The 17,493-nt window shown below is 46.1% G+C and overlaps 1 long non-coding RNA gene across 1 annotated transcript in view; it reads left to right on the top strand.

Annotated features, from left to right (window-relative positions):
- Positions 1 to 244: 244 nt before the first annotated feature.
- The window catches only part of LOC144770138 (uncharacterized), a 37,821-nt gene continuing 20,572 nt past the window's right edge, over positions 245 to 17,493 (top strand). Inside the window, exons 1-3 of the long non-coding RNA XR_013598811.1 lie at positions 245 to 338; positions 602 to 748; positions 1,157 to 1,291. This is a non-coding gene — a long non-coding RNA (uncharacterized LOC144770138). The remainder of the gene's footprint in view (positions 339 to 601; positions 749 to 1,156; positions 1,292 to 17,493) is intronic.

Below are 17,493 nucleotides of genomic sequence, written 5' to 3'. Positions count from 1 at the left end.
TCCGAACATTTCTGAGTATTTATAAAATACAGAATGTTCCAGACATACAGGCATCATAATTAATTTTCTCTTTCATAGCGCGGTACAATTTATGAAATAACCGTTTTTTAAATAGTAAATGAGGGTATTAATATACAATTTAGAATCTCACTTTTAGAAATGGGGACCTTGTTTTGCCAGATAGAATAATGATGTAGTTTCCTAGTCCGCTTTCTATGTCAATTCAGGAAGTGGTGTATTCGACCACTTCAAAATGTGAGCGTCAAACATGGCATGGCGTCTGCATGGAACATACAAGAGATTCCATCAAAGGTTAAGTTGCCGTAACCATCTTTGAGGTAAGAACACGTGCGTTTGAATGAATAACCATGCGACTGATACTATCGCTGCCACGGGTCGTGGATTTGGGCTAAAATGGGTGGACTAACGATAAATGTTTTTTAAATGGTTCCCAAATGGAGTCATAAGCAGTAGATGCATACTACGATACTAATGGGTGGGTCAGAGTGATGACTGGACAAATTTACTGATAAGGCTCTTTATGTCTTTTCTTTCTTTGTTCATTTGCGCCTGTGGCTGAACGACATGGGCAAATACCCAGTGATTGCCTCAAGGCGTAGGGATGTATCATGATCCTCTAACTATGCGCCATGGTTTAATACATTGGACCACATTCACTGCCTGGATATAAACGATCATATGATGCCAAAGAATTTGATATCTTTCTGAGTACAAGACATTTCTAAGGGTAAGGTCCTTACTTTGGACGATTGTCGGCATTTTAACAAAGCATGCTTTTGATGTATTATTTGTACACGTCAATCAGTGCACATTTATTTTTAAATGGCGCGGTGAGAGCACCCAATGACGGGAATATAGTCCACTGCACTAATATGAGGAATTGAACTGAATACAGAAAACCCAGGCTATCTCGTGTTGAGAAGCCACTCTTCACATCTCTGATCAAACACATTTGTATACTAGCACATTTATAAATATAAGTTAATAAGATCTTATGAAGGCTTGAATAATGGACAAGATAGGTGCGAGTTGACTTCTAAAAATCGGCATACAAAATTATGCCGGCATATAGCCTCAATGATAGCTGAATGACAGAGAGCCGATTATAATATACTTTCTATTACTCTTCTCTCAGAATATCACAAGGCGTCACTACTTCCAACTTGCTCAAGATTACAATTACGAACATCCAGGCCATCACTAATCTGAAAGAAGGAAGCGCTCCCTTTTCCCGAGTTATCAAATTTGGGTTGCTAGACAGTCAATAAAGGTGAGACAAACGCGTAAACGCGTGCAGGATATATGCACTAGATGTTGGGCGTGGGTGTGGCACAAGATGACAGGTTTAATCACATCGCACTTACGTAAAAGAACATGCACCCTCTAAGTGTGCATGGATTATGCAACCAATTTGGATAGTTGACAATCCTCTTATTTGTGCGTTTTCCACCAACATAAACAGATGGTCTTGGGTAGGGTATGTAACCTTTACAACGAAACTTTTACAACGACCTACCATTACAACGCAACTTTTACAACGCATACTATTACAACGCATTGCTCTGGGGGGCGCTCTAGGATAGGGAATAGGTTAATTTACTATCCAATACCCTTCCCTACTATCCACGGGGACTGGAGTTGGAATAGTAAATTAAACTATTCAAGTGAAGTAGTGTGGCTCACTGGTTAGAGGCGGCAGACCCGAGAGCAGAGGACGGCCCGGGACCAGGGTTCGATTCCCGGCGCGGCAGGTTTCTGGACCAGGGTCAGCGGACTCGATAATTCTCTCGCCTCGGTGCCCACTCTGATCAGCGTTCACACTCGGCAACTCTGGGCATTAGCTTGCCTCATCTTCACTAACGGCCCCACCAGACCGCCGGGGATGCCTGGTCTCACCCTGGAGATACCCATTAAGGGACCATCTCTCAGGGAAGCCAGGAAGGGTTTCGCAGCGGTCGAAGCGCCTTGGGACCCTACGGGTAAGTAGTGCGCTATATAAATGCCTATACATTTACATTTACATTTACATTTACTATCCAGCACCCCAAAGCGCTATGCGTTGTAATGGTGTGCGTGGTAAAAACCGCGTTGTAAAGGTAGGCGTTGTAAAAGTATGCGTTGTAACGTCATACATCCCTTGGGTAGTTAATGTCTACCTTAGTATAATGCCATAATATGTGTGTGAATTGAACAGGGACATAAATCACTGTTATGCAATAATGAGGTGAACTTTTATTTAAAATGTGTATTTAATAATGTGTATATTATGAATGATGTTAGCACTTTGTCTTAAAGACATCCATAAATATCTCTTTGCAGCCTTGAAAAATCCCTGTGGGCGAAACGCGCGTCGGCTGCTGTGGTGCTATTCACTGTTAACTTGAAATTAAAAGCTTTCATCTAACAGAAGATTATGACTGGACCATTGCATCTCTCTTTGGGATAATACGAACTCTGGACTATAGGGCGTAGAGACACTGCGGTATTGTTTGGAGAGTAACACAAATATATTGGATCATAGAAATAATGAGAATGTGTGCTCCGGTGTTATGTATTCAATTTTGTGACTAGGATTCATCTGAATCCGTGGACAGATTGACACTTTATTGGGTAGGTGTCTCACACCTTGTAGAGCACCCAGGCCTGAATTTCTGACAATATTGATTGGTCTAGCTTTGAAAATGACAACAATCGGATGTGCGGATTGAATTAGGCAAAACCCATAATTTTGTTTTCTATAATAACAGAGGCACTATCATTATCAGAGAGAAATCTAGCCTCAGCATGCGGATTGTGTTAGAAATTGAGGTTTCTGGTTGGCAGAGTAAACACCCTGTCCAAGCTGCAGCCACAATCCTAGTCAGAGTAAGTCGGTTACACTCCCTAAATTAACCTCTGCTTATCCTCCAGCTACTTGGCCCAGAGCAGTCAGGCTGAACTTAAGAGGCAATGCGTAAAGTATTTGTGCAACACTTAAATTACAGTAACACAATGAAAAAAACACAAAAACACTCCACACCAGTTAAGAATATTAGAGAATATTTATCATAGTTAAACAAGACTAAAACAACAAAAATCCTATTAGTTGAAGTCAAGATATGATTTTTAAAGATTAAATCCCAAAACAATGCTTTAAAGGCAAAAGCGCTAAAAGGTTACTTGAGGTTGCGTTAGACTGTGGTGAATCCAATGTTCAGGCCTACCGCAATGGAGGGCAGGTCGGCTACAGGACCCACGCAGGGTCAGCTGAAAAAGTACATTTGTTTGGGGCAAGCGTCGCTGTCGAAGATTGGATGCGTTGGTTCTGATTCACGTAGTCGGGTTGATGCATCGGAGTTGTCACTTTTGCCCCAATTGTGCCTTTGAAGTGGGGAAGACTTCAAAAGGGCCTTTGAAGTTCACAACGTTCCTGCCTTTCCTGCCCTGGCTCCTGACTCACTACAGGGGGTAGGCGCTCTTTGTGTGGGGCCAGGCACAGCCCTATTCAGGTGCAAGTGTCAGATCCTTCCTCACAATCTTCCTCAGGAAGGCACATCAACCTGGTGATGGTCCATCAGGATGCAGATGTCACACCCCATCTCCCTTTGTGTGACTGTCCAGAGGGAATGCATGAAGCCCAGCTGTCACCCAACCCAGATGTATATTCAGAGACAGGCAAAGGCACAGAATGGTGAAAATAAGAAAATGGCAACTGTCTAAAAGTGGCATTTAGACATTTATAATTTAAAATCCGACTCCACCATCAGTTGGGATTTTCAATTGTAAGTCCAGAGACAAAAAAACTCCAAAGCTCTATCTTTTTTTCCAATTGGAAATTATACTTAAAAGCTGTTTTAAGTGAAATCGAATGTTAACCTAAGGGAGAAATAGGCCTTGCAGTAGTGAAAAACTAATTTTTAAGGTTTTTACTACCAGAGCATGCAAAGCTAAAGAAAAACATGTCTTACCTATTAAGTACACTGCACCCTGCCCATAGGGCTGCCTAGGGATTACCCTAGAAGTATCTTATATGTAATAAAAAGGAAGGTTTGGGCCTGGCAAGTAAGTTAACTTGCCAGGTCAAAATAGCAGTTTATGACTGCACTCACAGACTCAGCAGTGGCAGGCCTGAGCCATGTTTAAAGGGCTACTGAGCGGGTGGCACAATCAATGCTGAAAGCCCACGAGTAGTATTTAATTTACAGGCCTTGGGCACATATAGAGAAATTTACTGGGGACTTATGAGTAAATTAAATATGGCAATTGTGGATAAGCCAATGTTTCCATGTTTTGAGTACAGAGCATATGCACTTTAGCACTGGCTAATAGTGGTAAACTCCCCAAACTCCTAAAGCCAGCAAAAATGAAGTTAATGAAACAGGAGGTCAGACGCCAAGACGTCAGGGGAACTCACACCCAGGATGCCAGTCAAACAGATTGGATTTAAAGGTGGCAGCATTATGGTGTAGAGTTAAAGATGGTATTAACTGCTTCAGATGTATGAAAAACAGTTTCTCCAGGATGCTGGGAATCTAGCAAATATACAAGGTACTCATGTAGTCTCTTATGAAGAGGATGATCGATCTTAGTAAGGTGATGTTGTGACTGGTGGAGATGAAAGGTTTGATGGTCTGAATGAATCTCAGTTGTTAGTGCCTTACAATATGCCTTATATGGAGGTTGACATTTCTGCACATAACAAAACAAAGCTACTTTGCATTATAAACAATTCTGTTCCCTACAGGTAGGAATACCCATTCAGCTCAGTAGTTTGTTTGTAAAAGTGGCATGTCATTAACTACAGTATTCACTTTGCTAATTTCTCGGAGTCAAAGACTTGCTCATCTGCTAGTTTAGGTGTAGTTGGGGATCAACTGAATACCAATGGATTATGGTGCCCATCTTTCTAAATAATGATTGACTGGAGTTTTTGGGGCACTGAAGAGAGCTATTTTATGCACCCTATCAAACAAAGGTTGGACATTAAGGATTATAAGAAAACATGCTTCTTTGCTACCCAAAAATGGGCATTGCCTCTGATTTGTTATGTGGTTAGCAGCACTAAGCAACAAGGAAAACAAAAAGTGATGGGAGGATTGCTGGAACTAAGCTCAGCCAATGGTGATTATTGTGGGCCACCTTTCAGTCCATCACTTTTCCAAATCAGCTAGGAACCAGTCATATACAAATTAGAGGTGTTCTTGCTCTGATAGGAGCAGCCCAGCCTGAATTGCAGGCCAGGTCCTTTTTGAATGACTACACATGTATTCCTAGTCCAGTTTCAGACAATTTGGACATAGTCAGTAAGGTGCAGTTTAAATCCTGTGGCAAAATGAACTCGATACACACTTCTGGGCATACCCATCACACTTAAGGCAATGCACAGAGAAAACAAAAATGGAAAGTAAGGAATGCTTGAGTAAATATCAGGCACAGATAATTAATTGAGGCCTAATTTCAGTCCACTGTATGTTTTGCCCATCATTCCACCCTGGACAGGATCTAGCTACATAAGAATCCGTTTTCGTCTTGCTCCAATAGGTTCAGCCAAGTCTGAACTGCTAACCCATGCCCCGTTAAATAGAAACACAAGCAACCTCAGATAGGTTGTTATAATGTTAGCCTGATTGGTATTGAGCGATATTGTTCTAGGAGGCACAACTTGTGAGATGTCAACGCTACTGATCAACTTCACCACAAAGGAGAGGCCAAAGTAGAGGCGACTGATGATGATGTAGTTGGTGCCAACCATGTTAATTAAAGAAAGGTTTCTCCTGGCCAATTCTCAGACTGCTCAGAATAATCTTTATTGTAAGGAAATCTTAATAGTTTTTAGTAACCCTGGGCGAAGCACTACGCTACGCTCGCGGAGTTTGCAAAGTTTGCGCAACTTCGCACTACGCGAGCTGCACGCAGCACAGTGCGAACATGCGTAGTGCAGCGTAGCGTAGTGCAGCGGTCATTTTTTGCTTGTTCGCGGTCCTGAACGTCATGTTCGCGACCGCGAGCAAGCAAAATGACATCTCGGCGAGATTCTCAATGCGGGGAGGTCAGGTTTCTCATTGTGAGTGGTTGCGCATGCTCGCGACGGCTCTCAATGAGAAACTACCTGTTCGCGTTGAGAAAGCTGCCACTCGAGTAACAATCTACTCGAGCAGCAGAAAACTACAGCTCGCACTGTGCAAGATGCCGTTTTCAATGCTTGCACAGTGCCGGATGCTTGTCCGCACTGTGCAATCATTGAAAACGCATCTTGCACAGTGCGAACATGCTACTACGCAGCTCGCGTAGTGCTACGTGAAGTTCGCGTAGTGCGAAGTGCACTTCGCGTAGCTTCGCGTAGCGCTACTTCGCGAACTACGCCCACCCCTTTTAGAGGAGAACCCTATACAAGAGGCACTGTTGAAAATTAGTACGGTTTGGTGAACATTATCTGCGCCATCTTGCCTCTTCCCCTGATGCCACACTTTTGTCGTGCGCACCCGCCATTTTAAGATGCCTTGACCAGAGCGAACCCTTTTTACATGCCGCTGGCCCCTGATATAGCCCTTCGCCCTCACTAAGCCTGCACGCTGACCAACCCCCTGCTTGCACCTGCCTTGAATCATAAACCCCTCTTCGGCGCTGCTCTGCCCCAGGCCCTCATCCTGTTCCCAGCGCGACACCTCCCTTCTTCCCTTTCACGATCCCCGGCCCTTAGATGCAAACCCCCTTTTTTTCCCGTGTGCCCGTTTGTCTTCCCCGTTCCCAGGCCGACACCCAGCACTGCCGATACCATTCCTTGCCCCTCCCCGTACAATAGAAAGCTTCCCCAACCAAAGGATCCCCGGGTTGATCAAAGCCCCCACTCCATGAGATCCGATCAAACCCCCCACATTCCGTGAATCGGCGGAATATCCAGCTGCGCGATACTCATCACCTGTTGTGACTAGGGTGGGGACTTCAACTGTAAATGTGTGTGGGAACGGGCCCAAAGGGGAGTTCCGGGAATGTCTTTTCCATACATCAAAGCTTTAACATGAATATGTAATCTGCAATAAAGTCATAAAACAGTGTATAAGAGGCCAGGCCTCAGAAATGTAGCTAGAGCACCTCAGAACGATACCTTCTGCCCGTTTTGTTGTGTTCTCCTCCGGAGAGAATAAATAAACCTTGTTTCCTGCCTTCCAGTCTCCAGCGCCTGCCTCTTCATTGATTAAATAACTAGAGGGTCACAGAGGCAATACCGCCGGGCAAATACCGATTGTCCCCGACCCGTCCAAGGTTTAACAATTGGCGTCCCAAGCGTGGGGCCCATCAGCGACTCGTGGATCCAGTGGGAGAGGTCCCGACGACAGAGTGAACGACTGCAACGATCGGGAGAGCTCTTGCCCAATAGACCCTCGTCTGGCAGCCGATCATCCGAACTTCACTAGTTCCGAACAGACCTCTCTCGAGTGATCTACGGTCCTGACTGGGAACCATTAGGAGTGCCGTGAGAAATACGAGAAAAAGAGGACGAACGGGCGCTGGATTCGGAAGACAAGAAACTGTCCACATGGTCCGGGTAAGGTCGTGTAATCACGACAAGTTGCGAAATGATTGCTTGATTGTTTGATTGCTTGATTATTCATAAAATACTAGTATTACTCTTTGTTTGACCTATTTGGAGATTCACTGTCTGCACACGGAGAAACAGTAGGCTCCTTCTCTTTTGCAAACGGTGAAGGATAGGTAACGTAACCGTCGCGCCTATCTTTCTCCCCCACTGACTCTATTATTTCTTAACGGTTTTTGGGAGACTCCCCTCTCCCTCACTGATTAAACTGGGTTCTTTAACCCCGAACTACTGTTCACAGATTGTCTTCTGGAGATTCTCTGTCTGCAAACCGGAAACAACAGCTTCCTCTTTGCGGTTAGTGAAAGGGTAGAGGACGCAGACTTTTGCGCCCTACTTACTCTCCCAATTGTCCTTTTTCTATCCTATTTATTTATTTATTAATTGCTTGATTGTTCCGCGCTCTTGGTTACTCTTTTTTTATTTTTTGTTCATGAGGTATTCACTGCCTGCAAACAACGTAGAATAGGAATATTCTGTCTAGTCTTTGCACCTAGTGATAAGATAGGCACTGCTGACTTATTAGTCCCTCGTTACGAGCCGTCATGTCTGTCTTCTCCCCATTGATTGATAATTGGTTCAGCCCGGACCGTGTATTAGAGGTGGACCATATAGCTCCACTAGAAGGCACCCCTAATAAGGACATGTTCATAAACTATGGATTAGTTACCATAGCCTATAATAAATTGTGGCACAGGTATACCAAAGAAAGTCAAGACAAACAGTGGCCACTGGCAGGATCCTTTGACCTTGATAAAATAGAAACGTTAGAAATAGCCCTTCGAAATAATAAGACAACGCCTATTATGCTCGACAGTCTCGGTATGTGGCGCAGAGAGGCTATGCAACGACAGAGAAAAGACGAGGACAAACCAAGTAGAGAAATATACCGACAGGACAACCCCAGGACACCGCTACCCACAAGTTATCCCCCGACACTACGCAAAAGACGACCAGACTTAGGGCCAGACCAATGCGCTTTTTGTAGATATGTCGGACACTGGAAAGCCCAATGCCCGACTCTACTAAGCGTGAGTAAAGGCAAAGGGCCGACAGGAACGACAGATCGGCAGTATGAGAAAAAGCGCGAGACAAAGAAGAACCCGACTTACATAGACAGACCAGATAGAACCACCACGTTTGATTATGCCTGATGGCACAGATTTCGCCAGGACAATTTCAGCGGCATGCTCAAGTTCTCCTAGGTCGGGCAACGTCAAGACGGGAACCCAGCCACGCTTTAAGATTCACAAACGGAAAGAGATAATTATGACCAATAACTGTTTTATATTCGTCTTGGGTCTTTGTATGTCGTACTTGTACTGCCCCCCCCCCGTCTGAGTTTGTGTGTATATAATGTACGAATCTGCGTCATCCCTCTACACGTGTTTCCGTGTTACTCAACCTCTGTTAAGCAGAAACTTAGCATAAAAGCAACCTGGAAAGAAAGAAATGGTACAACAAAATCCGTAGACCATTGATGAACTTGAACTTTTAATTTAACACAGCAAACAAGAAATAATAACGGTATCTGTAGAAAATGAAAGTCAAACAGAACATTCGCCCCCCCCCCCATTCTGGAACCTTCCAAAGTAGGGCAGGGTTACGGCTACGCCCAACCAGCGGCAACCCATATAAGGCGGGCCCCGCTGCCAACTCTTGGTCAGGAAATCTTAACATATGGGGAAGCCGGAGGAGAGGCAGGGGCCAGCGGAGTCCAGCCGCAACGGCCCTAGGTAGTTTCCGGTAGTCCCGCCACATGCCTCCTCGGCCCAGCCGCAACGGGCCTGGATAGACTTGAGTAGTCCCGCCACATGTCCAGAGAAGAGCGAGGCACCTCTTCCTTTTCTCCTCCGCAACAGCCGCAGCAGCCCTGGGCGGCGGATGCCCTGTCCATACCCCTGCAGGAATGCGTCCAGGTCGGGCCGGGAGGGAGAGGCGACGCGGACGAGCCTCTCCCACCTCCACCGATAGGAGGTCTCCCAGCCCCCGGCCCAACGCCGAACACCCCCAGTCAGGCGATGGTGCCCATACTTGCACAGCACCGAACACACCATGGTGGCACCCCAGTATTTGCGCAGCTCCGAACGTGCAATGGTGGCCATATTTTCGGAACACCGAACCTGCAATGACTGCACCGATACTCGTGCCGCGCCGAATGCGCGCCACAGGTGGCCATACTCCCACAGCACTGAGCACAAGACTTGGGGAACACCGGATGTGGAGAGACCTTCATGCGGGGCGATGAAAAAGAGCAGCATGGAGTGCACCGGGAGAAGGAGACGGCGTGAACGAGTCTCCCTCGCCCCCCCCCAGGTGGGGGCATCACAGCTGCACCCCAGCTGAACGTCCCGCTTTCACACAACAGGGACCTCTTCCTTTCACTCCGAAGGATCTCTTCCACTCTTGCAAACTCGACGAGAGTGGCCCCTGTAGGGCCTCAAAATGGCGTCTGGGTCCGCTGGAAGGCGGGCCCCGGCCACTAGAGTAACTTTGACCAGCAATATAACTCGGACATTTGCCCACTGGGGCACGAGCCCCCATCTCCGACAGCATCTCCTCAGCCTTGAAGATCCTACAAAAGTCCCCGGCGGAACCTTCGGCCTCTGCAGGTTTCCGGTAAGGGACGGCTGCCTTGACCGCCAACGAAATAAACATGACATTGCCACTCCTTCTGTTAGCATGAATTCTAGAACTGCCGAAAAGGACTCTGGTCCAAACTGCCAGTAATGGGAAACATTTCCCCCTGATGCTACTTCCGGACTGAGCCGGCCCCGCCCAAAATGGCGCCGGTATCAAGAGGGACTTGCGAACACCTCGTGGTGTTCCTTCGCATTAATATAAACTTGATGTTCTGAGACTTTATATGATCCTTTGTACACTTGGCTAGAAAAGACAAGGAGAGCTCACTCGACGAACAGTGTGAAAGGATCCCGTTAAAAAATGTTGATTACAAATGTACAATGTATTATATTTTTATAGCTGATGTATAACCTCATCTACGACGCACACATACAGTATGCATATAGGAAATCTGATTGCAACTATTATGATTATGCTCCTAAATTATGAAATAAATGCCCCCGAACCCCCAGCCAATTAATAGACGTTTTAGTTTCTTACAAATGAATGAATAAAATTTTCCAATGTATTTATTGCCGCAAGACGACACTCCCACTGTACGCGCTTTAGCCATTGCCATGTCCGACCAAATACGACTGCACCCTCATCATCCACGTACTGAAATGATTCTGAGAAATAAAGGTTTTCGAAACTATGGACGGGTATTGCATGCTTTATTTTAAAAAATGTGGGATCGGTGGGAAAGTTCTTTTCTGTGCACCCTACTCTGCTCTCTCTTTAAGGTTGAAAGAAGATGGTTGCCCAGCCCTGGAGGACGGATCGGATCGACAACACGACACTCTGCCTTCAAAGTACGCGACTGACTCATGAACTCTCGCGTGGAGGAAGACCTTGACTTCCAAGGATGGGTAAAACGAACGGTGTAAATGAGGGAATGTAAAAGGAGGGTGAAATGAAATGATGTAAATGTTATAAAGTACAACGTTCCAAGGTATCAGGGAACGGAGCTGACCCAAGAACCGAAGAACCTTAGAACGCCACAGCGTTGAAGGAGGTTTAAGGATCCCGATAGTGAGATACGTCCTTTGACTAGATACCTCGCACTAGGCACCTCTGGTTTCCTTTTCACGTTCCCCGCACACGACCTATATGGACACACTGCCCCCCCCCCGACTCCAGAAACCATATCCCCGGGGACTCTGCCCCGAGGAGGGAAGACGAGTAAGAGGTGAGTAAAGGACTCTTGAATACATGTATTTAAATATGCGCGAATGCTGTTCCCTCCCCTCCCCCCTTTTTTCCTCCCTCTGCAGGTTACATCAGAAATTACAGCCGAGGTGTGACGACGATCTGAAGCCTTGCCATGTCTAATACACGAAGCAGACTAGCGCCGCAAGGTGGTGCCTAAGCACGCCTGCAAACTACTCACGTATCGAACAAACCCGAAAAATTAGCACGACCTGATAAAAAGTGATCACCCTTAAACCAGACCGGACGAATGAACCCATGTCACGTATGATGCGAAACTGAGAGAATGTGTGTGTGTGACCGAGGCGCTGACCCAACTGGTCGAAGGACCGAGAATGCGAGAAAATGCGACAAAATGGTACCTCCTCTCTTCTTTCCTTTTCTCAAGGCACGTCCCCTCTACCCTGTCTAATACTCAAACTGCATGATTACAAGATCCTAACGCAGACCCGTGAATGTCCTTTACTGTGTAATGCACTAAATAGCCTTTCTTGACTACACTGCCACCCTCTCTGTTGCACGTGTACTATTTAGCCTGCCGTTGCACACTCTCTCTCTCTCTCTCTCTCTCTCTCTCTCTCTCTCTCTCTCTCTCTCTCTCCTTCTATTTTTTTTTGCACTCCCACTCTTCCGAGCGATTAGCCCCGAAATTGGCAGACTGCCACCCCTAGCGCACCACCTAATTGGCTTCAAATACCGTCAGTATTTGCACAAAAACTTGTCTTTAATACAATCACCCTGAGACCGTGTCATTACCTCTCCTTTTCCGCTAGAAGTCAATGAACCGAGGTTGGGCCGTAAGGGAAAGGACAGGTAAGACGACAGAGGTTCCCTAATCTGGCCCGTAATAAGGGAACTACATGTCAACGGCTCCTATGGTATAAAACAAGGACCTCAGAATACGCGACCCTCCCCGCCCCGAATTGTCGCAATACCCAAACAGGAAAAATGATCACCCCTGTTACATCCCCTGTATCAGCCGCTCCAAACTGGAGTTATGAAACTACCCCTCATTCCCGGTTGGGAGGAATGGGTCGATTTACGCCCTTACCACAAGTTTCTATGTCCCTAGTTGTCTCCCATAAAACCCCTGTCTTTTCTGATTAAGTACTCAGGCCGTAGGAAGCTACGTAGGAACCAGAATGATGTTTTACAAGGTTAAAAGACTAGACCAAAGTGAAGAAGTCGTTGAAATGAACCCTGTTTAGTTGAAAAACAGGACGCATTGATAAAAAGAACTGTTTAGCCTATGTTCGTCCCACAGCAAAATATCTGTTTAGTACCATGTCGATAGCACACAGTACCCTTGGTAAATATAAAGCCCTAGAGAACGGCATAACTTTGTCAAGCCCGTCTTACGAAGGTGGGTCTCCATCAGATAAACTGTCGAAACTGTAATAAATAATTATGAAGGAAAGCCATAACACCTCCAACAGGCCCGTCATCGGTCATTTATATGTTAGTTGTGAACCCTAAAATAACGGACGTTTTCATTTCTATCTGAAGCTGGGAGAGAAATAGACTTTTGTGATTTCCTTCCTCTACAAATTCTCTAAAGACTGTCTTTTCAAACTCGTTTAAGGGTACGGCTGTCAGGAGAGAGAAGGACCGGATGTGGGAGCACGAGGCCTGACTGCAGACTATGGAACACCTACGACATGGGCCAAGGCGAGACCGCGACAGAACAGAGCTACAGGACGAGGCACTACCTCCAGCAAAGTGAGAAGAAAGGGCTAAACTGATGCCCCCGCTCTATGTTCGAATGTGTGCCGAAAGGTCCCCGCTCTCCAGACTCGGTCATGAGCCCGCCCATCTGAAGTCTCTCGTTCCCCTAGTTTGTTCCTAATTTGGCCTTGCTCCATCCCCCTTTTTCTCCGACCTACCCTATGGACTGTTTTGTACGCTCTTCTTCCATCTGAACTTTCTGACAATCACCTCAAAGGACACAGGGCGAAAAGGACCTTTCCGACCAGAAACGCGAGGAAAGGGTCGTGCCCTGCAACGCAGAACTTAGAATAGAGCTGGACTTGTAGCTCCACCGCCGGTGCTCCACAGCGCCAACGAAAGACAACAAAGAATAATGAGAACTCGTTAACTTCGAACATTTGACATCCTCAATCACCGTTTCTGCTATGCCTCATTTCTCTCCCAGCCGCCATTGTATTGATCATGCTCCAATCCGAATCTGATATATGTAATAACCTACCAGTTCACGTTATGAAATGTACTTGCTGCTCTCGCTACAGAACCGTTTTTTGTATTACATTTTTATGACTTTCCTGCTAAAACAAATTGATCAAAGTTTATCAAATAGGTCCACCTCCTAAAAACTAGAAATGTTAAAATGTATTGTTTACAACTCTTTTCATCTAGGGTTCCTACCGTTTTCTTTCTCATGCCCACCACAATAGAACCGAGTAGAAAATGAACCAGCAAGATGTCTTGAATATGTTAAAGGGAGGACTGTTGAAAATTAGTACGGTTTGGTGAACATTATCTGCGCCATCTTGCCTCTTCCCCTGATGCCACACTTTTGTCGTGCGCACCCGCCATTTTAAGATGCCTTGACCAGAGCGAACCCTTTTTACATGCCGCTGGCCCCTGATATAGCCCTTCGCCCTCACTAAGCCTGCACGCTGACCAACCCCCTGCTTGCACCTGCCTTGAATCATAAACCCCTCTTCGGCGCTGCTCTGCCCCAGGCCCTCATCCTGTTCCCAGCGCGACACCTCCCTTCTTCCCTTTCACGATCCCCGGCCCTTAGATGCAAACCCCTTTTTTCCCGTGTGCCCGTTTGTCTTCCCCGTTCCCAGGCCGACACCCAGCACTGCCGATACCATTCCTTGCCCCTCCCCGTACAATAGAAAGCTTCCCCCACCAAAGGATCCCCGGGTTGATCAAAGCCCCCACTCCATGAGATCCGATCAAACCCCCCACATTCCGTGAATCGGCGGAATATCCAGCTGCGCGATACTCATCACCTGTTGTGACTAGGGTGGGGACTTCAACTGTAAATGTGTGTGGGAACGGGCCCAAAGGGGAGTTCCGGGAATGTCTTTTCCATACATCAAAGCTTTAACATGAATATGTAATCTGCAATAAAGTCATAAAACAGTGTATAAGAGGCCAGGCCTCAGAAATGTAGCTAGAGCACCTCAGAACGATACCTTCTGCCCGTTTTGTTGTGTTCTCCTCCGGAGAGAATAAAAAAACCTTGTTTCCTGCCTTCCAGTCTCCAGCGCCTGCCTCTTCATTGATTAAATAACTAGAGGGTCACAGAGGCAATACCGCCGGGCAAATACCGATTGTCCCCGACCCGTCCAAGGTTTAACAGCACAGTGGTACCCAGCATTTAGTAATACATTTGAAAGGTGCCAAATATCTTCTTAAGAGGAGACCAGTTCGGTGGAAAAAGAGACAAGGACAAACATATGTTTGACATTCTTATACTTCTTGATTGAAGATGAAGGCCTTGCAGAAGTAGATACGTTAGGCTGTTCCCATTGGAGGGGAGGTAAAGGCTAATTTGCACTTGGCTGGGTCTGAACTGAAGTGGCTGGGTGTGCAAAATAACAATTATCTGGGATGCTGCCCGAGTAATAACCAGTGGCTGAGTTTAATTCATGCATTCCATCCATCACTTTTTGTATATTTTAATATTTTGCCTTAAGTGCTACGGGTATGCCCAGGCGTGGGTCCTGTGTACACTGTGTCAATGGAACTAATCTATGCCCAGCTGATGAGCCCATTGCAGGGGCAAAACTGGTCTTTTATTGCTTGTGTTCCAGTTCAGGCAGGACCTGGCTTGGCAGTTTGGGCTGGACTGTTCCCATTGGTGCAGGGTCAAGAATTATTTGCATTTGGCTTGTTCCAAATTGAGACGGCATGGTGTGCAAAATAACAATGGACTGGGATGCGGCCACAAAAAATGACCAGTGGATGAGATTAATTGAAGCATTTCATCCATCACTTTTGTTTAATTTTGTACAAAGAAAGATGGCATAAACATTTGTGAAGAGATCCCTGTCAGTACAGACAGCTTGCACATTGCCAGGATGTCAGTAGTGTAAAATATGGGTATTTGTAAAGTGCACTTTCATCCACAAGAGTATACTGGTGCAGCTACCCTCGTAGTGTTGAGTGTGATATTGGTGTGCTAGCTTCTGTGTGGTCTTAGTGCCACATGTGCATAGTTGAGCAATTGCAGAGAACTGTTAATTCCATCCATCAATTCTTCTTTTTGCATTTGTCGCCCTAAGTGGGAAGGGTATGCCCAGTCAAGGGTCCCGTGCTCGCCATGCCACTAGAGTCAGGCTAGTTTGGCTGATAAGGAGTGATACCCTGAAACCGGTTCCAGGATACTTGTTTTCAGTCCAAGGAGGACTTGGCCTGGCATTGGGGCTGGACTGTTTCCATGGGGAGCGGGGTCAAGACTGATTTCCATATGGATGGGTCTAAACTGGAATGGCATGGTGGGGGAACATCCTTTATGACGCGGATGTTACCCCGCGCTACCATTACGACGCGTCTCTTACAACGCAAGTCGTAACCACGAATTGCGCTGGAGGGCGCTCAAGGACAAGGAATAGTTAATTTACTATCCCAACACCTTCCCTACTATCCACGGGGACTGGTGTTGGAATAGTAAATTAAACTATTCCTAAGTCCGCACCCTACAGCGCAAGTCGTGGTAACAACTTGCGTTGTAAAACACGCATTGTAACGGTACGCGTGGTAATAGCCCGCGTCGTGCCATCATACATCCGGCATGGTGTCCAAAAAAGCTATGGATTAGGCTCCGATTTCTGTCCTGGGGGTGAGTGCTTGACATTGTTTCAGCATTCCGTCCATCAATTGTTTGTCACTTCTGGGAGCAGCTATGCCTGGTGAAGCAGGTGAGAGGGCCCCTGCCCTCATGCCTGAGGAGCTGGAGTTGCTGGCAAAAGAAGTCCTTCCCCTGTATGGCAAGCTCTATGTCTCACCAGAGGAACAAGTACCTGTCTGGGATACATATGTGAATCTGGCTAACTGGCTTATTTCTATTTAGACAGGCTACAATGTCCCTTTGAGTTCCAGAGTGACGGTAGTGATTGATGTTAAGTGTCACATGCTGTGGTCTTTACAAAGGACAAAAATGTTAAGGATTTGTAAGCACTTTACTACATAAAAAAACCAACACAATCAATATGTGTTGTGTGATAAAAACGCTCAATTCTAATTGAGGTGTATGTAGAGATCTATGCATGTTTATGTTTGATGTACTTGTGATAACTTGCCAAACAACATCATGGTAAATGGTAAACACATTATGTACTCTTTATACCTCGAAATATGTATGTACTGTGTTTAAAAAATTGTAAATTATGTTGGCTATGTGTATATTCCCACAAATCACTCAGCCTAGGTCCGGGCTCTCCAAAATGTAGTTTGGGAGCTCCCAGTAGCTCCCAGACCCCTTCAAGGTAGCACACAGCCTTGAGGTCACTTATTAGATGGGCACAAGGTGACCCTTGTAATGTGAAAGTTGAGGAAAGGCGTGGAGAAGTGTGGCTCACTGGTTAGAGGAGGCAGACCTGGAAGCAGAGGTCAGCCCGGGACCAGGGTTCAATTCCTGGCTCGGCGGGGTCTTGAGTCCTAAAATGTCCATGGACTCGACAATTCTCGCTTCGGTGCCTACTCGATTCACGGGTTCACACTCTGCGACTCTGGGCAATAGCTTGCTTAATCTCCACAACGGCCCCTCGCGGCGGGATGCCTGGCTTTCACCTTGCGGATACCCTGCCGGGGTTATCTCACAGGGGAATACCAGGACGGGTTCCCTAAGCAAGCGCTTAGAAACCGCTTGGTGATTTGCGCTATATAAATTCCTGTACATTTACATTTACATTTACAAGGCGATTGTTATGTTTACTGTCTCTTTAAGAGTGTCCTGGTTGATTACATCATTAATGGAATGATTATATTCCAATTGCTGAGAATTCAGTTTGCTGTTACTTTTGCTTGTTGATGGTTGTACATTAAAGCTACTCTTCAACCTCCACATCTTCTGGATTGAGTGTTTTTAT

The sequence above is a fragment of the Lissotriton helveticus genome, chromosome 1_1 (genome assembly GCF_964261635.1).
Source record: "Lissotriton helveticus chromosome 1_1, aLisHel1.1, whole genome shotgun sequence".
NCBI lineage: Eukaryota > Metazoa > Chordata > Amphibia > Caudata > Salamandridae > Lissotriton > Lissotriton helveticus.
This window is presented reverse-complemented; position numbering and strand designations above follow the sequence as displayed.